Consider the following 7,645-nt stretch of genomic DNA (forward strand, 5'->3'; position numbering starts at 1 on the left):
TTTTATTTTACCCTTGCTTTGAGATGCTGAGAGGCCTTCAAACTAAACCAGCCGTTACCAGTTAAAATAAATCTAAATCTATATATATAAAAGGAAAAGGTGACGGACTGACTGACTGAATGATCCATCAACGCACAGCTAAAACTACTGAACGTAGCTATTATGACGTAGACATCCGCTAAGAAAGCATTTTTGAAAATTCAACCCCTTGGGGGGTGATATAGGGGTTTGAAATTTGTGTAGTCCACGCGGACGAAGTCGCGAGCATAAGCTAGTTATGCATAAGGTAAAGCTAAGAATTTTATTGAATCTTATTTAGATTTCTATGTTTCATTTTATTTTTATTTTTATTAAGATACAAGTTAGCCCTTGACTGCAATCTCATGGTGGTAAGTGAACTGAAAACCGAAAGGTCGACGGTTCAAACCCCGCCCGTTGCACTATTGTCGTACCTACTCCTAGCACAAGCTTTACGCTTAGTTGGAGAGGAAAGGGGAATATTAGTCATTTAACATGGCTAATATAATTGGTTTCTTAAAAAAAATTGCCTAGCGCTAGTAAATTTTTAACCTAACTTTATTTTTACATCTAGCCGTAACTCAAAAGTGGTCGCTGCCTTTCAAGATTACAAAATGCAAATTGTATTCACAAAGAATGTTATATTAATGCAAATTCTACACGCGACAGTTATAAGTCAGGTGTGACAGGGGTCAGGGTCCGTTCACATTGTTCGATGAGAGACGACACGCCAATGAATGAATGAATGAATAAATGAATGAATGAGAACACTTTTATTGTACACCATAGACTGAATAGAGAATACGTGCATTTTCTTTATCTGGATGACCTTCTTGAGAGCTTCCCGGACCTAGGCTGGGGATCTCAAATAGTGCTTGCGTTGGTCTGCAACGCTTGTGCACTTCTGGTAGCACATGTGTCGGTATTTCATCTAACTGCATTTAGGATCTGTACAAAGGACTGTCGGTGAGATCTAGGCCTGCACAAAGGACTGTCGGTGAGAACTAGGCCTACACAAAGGACTGTCGGTGAGAACTAGGCCTACACAAAGGACTGTCGGTGAGACCTATAGCGAAAAAGCGTTTTTTTAATATGCTATGCCCTAAGTCCCACCACCTTTCTGAGTTTACTTCTTTCTAGGGTTAGTTTAATGATAGAGCTTTACCCGAGTGTTTTGATGGAAGTATATGCTTCCGAAAAATCAGATGTTCAGATTCAGATCCCAAAAAAATTTTGATTGCTTGTAGCATAGTATGATAATAGGCTGCGCATTGTCCGTCATTCCGTCACCGGCAAAATCATCGGACGACTACAATGGACATATACGTTCTGAGACTGAAGGTTTATTAAGGTACATATCATACATGTTTTAATTTTAATATACTACAAACAAAGAAGAGCATCAAACCTTAACTAGTAATTTATTTTACATTCATGATAATCTGTCTTAATAATAGGTATAAAAGACAAAAATGTGTCTACCTATGTCCGTTTTAGCCTTTGAAACCATCCAACCGATGTGCCCCAAACTGTTTTCATTAGAAAGGCAATAATGCGAAGATGGCTTTGCATTGGCCATTTTTTTAGCACACGCCGGGTCATCAGCGTCGTCATTATCATCAAACGATAGACGTTCACTGCTGGACATAGATGTCTTGTAGAGACTTCCACACGCCACGGTCTTGCGCCGCCTGAATCCAGCGGCTCCCTGCGACTCGTCTGATGTCGTCCGTCCACCTAATGGTGGGTCTTCCAACGCTGAGCTTTCCGGTGGGAGGTTGCCATTCCAGCACCTTGGGACCCCAAACGTCTATTGGTTTTTCGAACTATGTGCCCTGCCCATTGCCACTTCAGCCGCCGGGTATCCACTAATCTAAATATGTAAAAGGAAAAGGTGACTGACTAACTGACTGACTGACTGATCTATCAACGCACAGCTCAAACTATTGGACGGATCAGGCTGAAATTTGGCATGCAGATAGCTATTATGACGTAGGCATCCGCTTAGAAAGGATTTTTGATTCAACCCCTAAGGGGGTGGAATAGGGGTTTGAAATTTGTGTAGTCCACGCGAACGAAGTCGCGAGCATAAGCTAGGGTAAAGCATAAGTGTTTCGTTCGCGACATCGTGCGCGTGAATTTAGGTTTTAAAAAATCCCGTGGGACCTTTTTGATTTTCTGGGATAAAAAGCTCAATAAATAAATGTTAATCAAAACCAAAAATAGTCGAACAATTCCTGCAATATACAGGATACTCTACCTCTGCTAATTAAAATGGAACAATAATTAATAATTAGCGATATCAATTGATTCATACAACAATTGATTAACCACTTCATATTATACTCTTATCCTCTTATGGTCAAAGTTAATTATATTTGACTCCGGCGAATAATAAAATATAAATTTTAATACATCCATACTTATAATATTATAAATGCGAAAGTGTGTCTGCTAGCTTTTCATGACCCATTCGTACAACCGATTTTGACGAAATTTGGTACAGCGATAGCTTACATCCCGGGGAAGGACATAGGCTACTTTTTATCCCGGTAAATCAAAGAGTTCCCACGGGATTTTCAAGAACCTAAATCCACCAGGCATCATCTAGTAATATTATAAATGTGTCTCTGTCTGTCTGTCTGCTAGCCTTTCACGGCCCATTCGTACAACGGATTTTGATGAAATTTGGTACAGATGTAGCTTGCGTACCGGGGAAGGACATAGGCTACTTTTTATCCCGGAAAATCAAAGAGATCCCACGGGATTATTAAAAACCTAAACCCACGCGGACGAAGTCGCGGGCATCATTTAGTTGATAGTAAATTACTAAAAGAACCAGAATCGATGTCTCGCTCTTTTTAACCGACTTCAAAAAAGGAGGAGGTTCTCAATTCGTTTGTATGTTTTTTTTTTGTTACGCGATTACTCCGCCAATTATGGACCGATTTTGATGATTCTTTTTTTGTTTTATAGGACATACTTTCGAGGTGGTCCCATTTCAATTTGGTAAAGATCTGATGAATATCTTCGGAGATGGAGAACGGAACTCCTCAATTAATAAGAGTATTTTAACCAGGCATAGCATATTTTTAACGGACTTCAAAAAAGGAGAAGGTTCTCAATTGAAATGTATGTTTCTTTGTATGTTTGTTACGCGATTTCTCCGCCAAATATAATTTAGTAGAGTTGTAGGCAGGCGGAAAGAACTGGGAAGTCATATTGGAGATGTCTCTCAACAAGTTCAAAGTTTTCATAAAACGTAAACTTATTGAAAAATCTATTACAATGTACGTTACAGTAAAGTTATGTATGTACATTAGACCTTTAGAAGGAGATAGCGGAATTGTAGAGCATTGTCTCTGTCGTATCGCTACACGACATCCAAAGAGAGAGAGGAGAGATCACATCGTTACTTTCAATTAGGTGTGATTGTTCCTACGGGTCTTTTTATCCTGAAAATAATATAAAAGTTGTTCAAATAGCGCTTTTATGAATACAAACCCGCAGCAGCAATAAAGAAGTGTTTTATATGGCTGCTGTTCATTTATTATTACTCGCGAACACGCAATGCAGGATTTCGCGGCCGCACGTCCACCGCGCTCGCCGAATCAAAATATAACAGGGTGTAACCAGAACGCTAGCTAAAACGAAGACAGGTGATAGTACTAATGATCACAGTACGCGGCCAAAAGTAATGTACGTCGACCTTTAGAAGGAGATAGCAGATCTGTAGAGCGTTGTCCCTGTCGTTGAGACCGACAACACGTCAAATAGGTATGACTTATGAGTGACAGAGACAACGCTCTATAAATCCGAAATGTCATTCTAAGGCCGATGTACTGATATTATGTTACTAAAAAAAAATAACACGAAAAAATATTTAAAAAAACTTGTAAAAGTTCACAATATATTGCAAATTAAACATCTGACTGACTCTAGAGGTCAACGAACGTTGCGTAAGTAGGCTACTCGGAGTCAATGCTGCGTCGTAAGCGGGGTATCGACCCAAGTTTTGCAAGCTATACATTGCAGGTTTGAAATCACTTTGAAATATTATACTAAATTACTAAAACTACAAAATGAGGCAAATGGTTATTGGTATTGGATTGTGTTAAGATAGTATAACATTAACGCTAAGTTTTTGCTAACGTTTTGGTTACACCCTGTATTAAGTCTATTTCTTTAGCTCTTGTAAGGTACGATCACAGAATTTTTTTTCATTGGAATTCGAATTGGCCACACATAAATCTGTGAATCCGTACCCGTAGTACAAGATTTTACGTCTCACCAAACCAAACCAAATTCGAGAGTCGAAATACTTCCGCGTTACAGTAAAATGGACCTAAACAGCCTTGAATTGAAGTCAAATATTCAATGCCACTGATTTTAACTTCGCAATGTTTCCGCTTGGAGCGCTGGCTGTAGAAGTGTAGACAAACTTGAGCTTTAAAGCAACGCAATTAAGATCCAGTTTACTGTAACGCGGAAGTATTTCGACTCTCGAATTTGGTTTGGGTTGGTGAGACGTAAAATCTTGTACTACGGGTACTGGGAATTTTTAATCGACTTCAAGAACTATGTTATTTATGTATGGTATTGTATGTATGTTCGCGATTATCTCGCAAAATAATGAACCAATTTTGATGATTTTTAGGGTTCCGTACCTCAAAAGGAAAAACGTAACCCTTATAGGATCAATTCGTTAGCTGCCTGTCTGTCAAGAAACCTAGAGGGTACTTCCCATTGACCTAGAATCATGAAATTTAGCAGGTAGGTAGGCACTTATAGCACACGTAAGGGGAAAAATCGGAAGTGTATGAATATAATTCATGCGATCTTATCGTTTGGTGTAAAGATCCCAAAACAAATTATTCGTACAAAGGAATTCTTTTGTGATTCGCATTTCGTGTTTCATTTAATTTGAAATGATTGAATCAAATTAAGTTAAAAATTGGCTATTATTTATTTCATTGTTTATTTTACAAACGGCTATTTATATCACTTATGCACTATATCGACGTTTTACTAACAGCCGTACTTAGAGTCACTTAATCGTTACTTAAGTTTAGTAAAACGAGACAGAGCTATATCTCTCACAAAAATCTGTCTTGTTTTAACTCAATCTTAAGTAACGATTAGCGACTCTGAGTGCGGCTGTAAATTGTATACAGAATGCTACCAGAAACGAAGACAGATGATAGTACCTACCTACTGATGATTACTGGTATAATACCACAAAAAAAACGCGAAAAGAAACAATTTTTTTTGTAAAAGTTCACGATATATTGCAAATAAAACATCTGACTGACGCTAGAGGTTAACGAACGTTGCATAAGTAGGCCACTCGGAGTCAATGCCGCATCGTAGGCGAGGCATTGACCCGAGTTTTACGTGCTAAAGGTACATTGCGGGTTTGAAAGATACTGAATCATTAAAACTACAAAATGAGGCAAATGGTTATTGGTATTGGATTGTGTTTAGATAGTATAACAATAACGCTAAGTTTTTGCTAGCGTTCATGGTTATACCCTTAGGTATATATTATAATTTGTGTGTACATCAGTTATTTTTAAAATTTGGTAGTGAAATAAGGATAGAACAGAATAGAATAGAATATATGTTTTAAAAAAACTCTTTTGAAGCAACCCCTAATAGGGAGACGTGTCTGACAAGCTACTAGGCCAGCATAATTCTAAGCGGGTTGCGTATAGACCTAATTTTCTAGACACCGCATCATGTGTGTCAAGGATCTTTTCAGCGAGATACCTACTCATTGACATCGTAATTTTGCGGGAAACTTTCTCTTCTCTGGCTTGCCAACAATGGCGTGCACAGGACTTGAACCCAGGGTAGGCATTAGTTAGGTAACTTACCTATTTAGTGGCAAGTTATTGAGAAATGAGCACTGAGTTATTTCAACCTGAGTAAGCAGGGCTTTTATTCCTCTATGACCTGCACGCCACTGCTTGTCAAGCTTAGATAAAGCATGCTAGGTACTTGTATAGAAAGACTATCTTATACCCGCGACTTCGTCCGCGTGGACTGCACATATTTCGGCTGCCGCACCAACCCGTGCTTTCGTGATTCCTTTCGTCAAAGGTTGCCTGGAAGAGATCGCTTTAGCGATAAGGCCGCCTTTGCATGCTACAGCTATTAGATTAAGATCCTTGTATTGTGTTTTTTCAATGTTTTTTTTTTTTTTTATTCAGATACAAGTTAGCCCTTGACTGCAATCTCACCTGATGGTAAGTGATGATGCAGTCTAAGATGATAGCGGGCTAACCTGGAAGGGATATGGCAGTTTTTATTAAACCCGTACCCCTTTGGTTTCTACACGGCATCGTACCGGAACGCTAAATCGCTTGGCGGCACGGCTTTGCCGGTAGGGTGGTAACTAGCCACGGCCGAAGCCTCCCACCAGATCATACCAGAAATTTAGAAATTATAAAATTCCAAACCCCTGCCAGGAATCGAACCCGGGACCTCCCACTAATAAGACCACAGCGCTCACGACTGCGCCAGGGAGGTTTACTTTGTGTTGTGTGCAATAAAGTGTAAATAAATAAATAAAAAATATTTCGAACCCCTATTTTACCCCCTTAGGGGCTGAATTTTCAAAATTCCTTTCTTAGCGGATGTCTGCGTCATAATAACTATCTGCGTGCCAAATTTCAGCCCGATCCGTTTAGCAGTTTGAGCTGTGCGTTGAAAGATCAGTCAGTCAGTCAGTCACCTTTTCTCATCACCATCATCATCATGATCAACCCATCGCCAGCTCACTACAGAGCAAGGGTCTCCTCTCAGAGTGAGAAGGGTTTTGACCATAGATAATCATACCATCAATAAAAAAAAATATAAGTAATATTATATTCCTAACTTATTCATACGCATCCCATAACAAGAGCAGCATTATACACCAACTAAATTCGTTTACACGTCTAAGAAGTGGTGATCTAAACTATATTACAAGGGCTTAAAGTCGAAAATACCTTGGTGTTGTGAAGTCCGAGTGAAATTATGTTACGGTTCTACCCTTTTGAGATGTAGAGTCAGCATCAGAAATAAATTATTACTAGCAACGGAACGGAGTAATTGGGATAGAGTATGTAAAATGCTTCTGACTCGAGCCAGAAATGTAATGACTTAATTACTGCAAAGCTTACCTATTAAATAAGAATTTTAATAGTACATTATAGTACAAGTGTTAAATGTTGGTATTTGTTGTTGGTTGTTATTTGTACTATTGAACACGATCTATTTTGTATCGAAACTTTTTTAAGAACAAGCAACTCAACCAATAAAATAAAAAACTCTATAACTCACTCGTGAATAATAGCAATGAAAAAGTTACAGTTTGATTATAAGTAGGTGTCACTGAACTTTTTTAAAGACAAAGCAACTCAACCAATAAAATAAAAATAAACTTGTGAATAATAGCAATGAAAAAGTCACAGTTTCATAATAAGTGTCATTATGTGCCTAATTGCGATGAAATTAGAGCCACTTTATGAGCAAGTGTGTTGAAAAATGTATAAAAGAAGTGAGCAACGCGGCGCGATTGAAAATCGTCTGCATCAATCTTTTAATGACTGGTTTTCGTAGCACGGATCATTGAGACATTCAA

The sequence above is a fragment of the Maniola hyperantus genome, chromosome 22 (genome assembly GCF_902806685.2).
Source record: "Maniola hyperantus chromosome 22, iAphHyp1.2, whole genome shotgun sequence".
NCBI classification, from domain to species: Eukaryota; Metazoa; Arthropoda; class Insecta; order Lepidoptera; family Nymphalidae; genus Maniola; species Maniola hyperantus.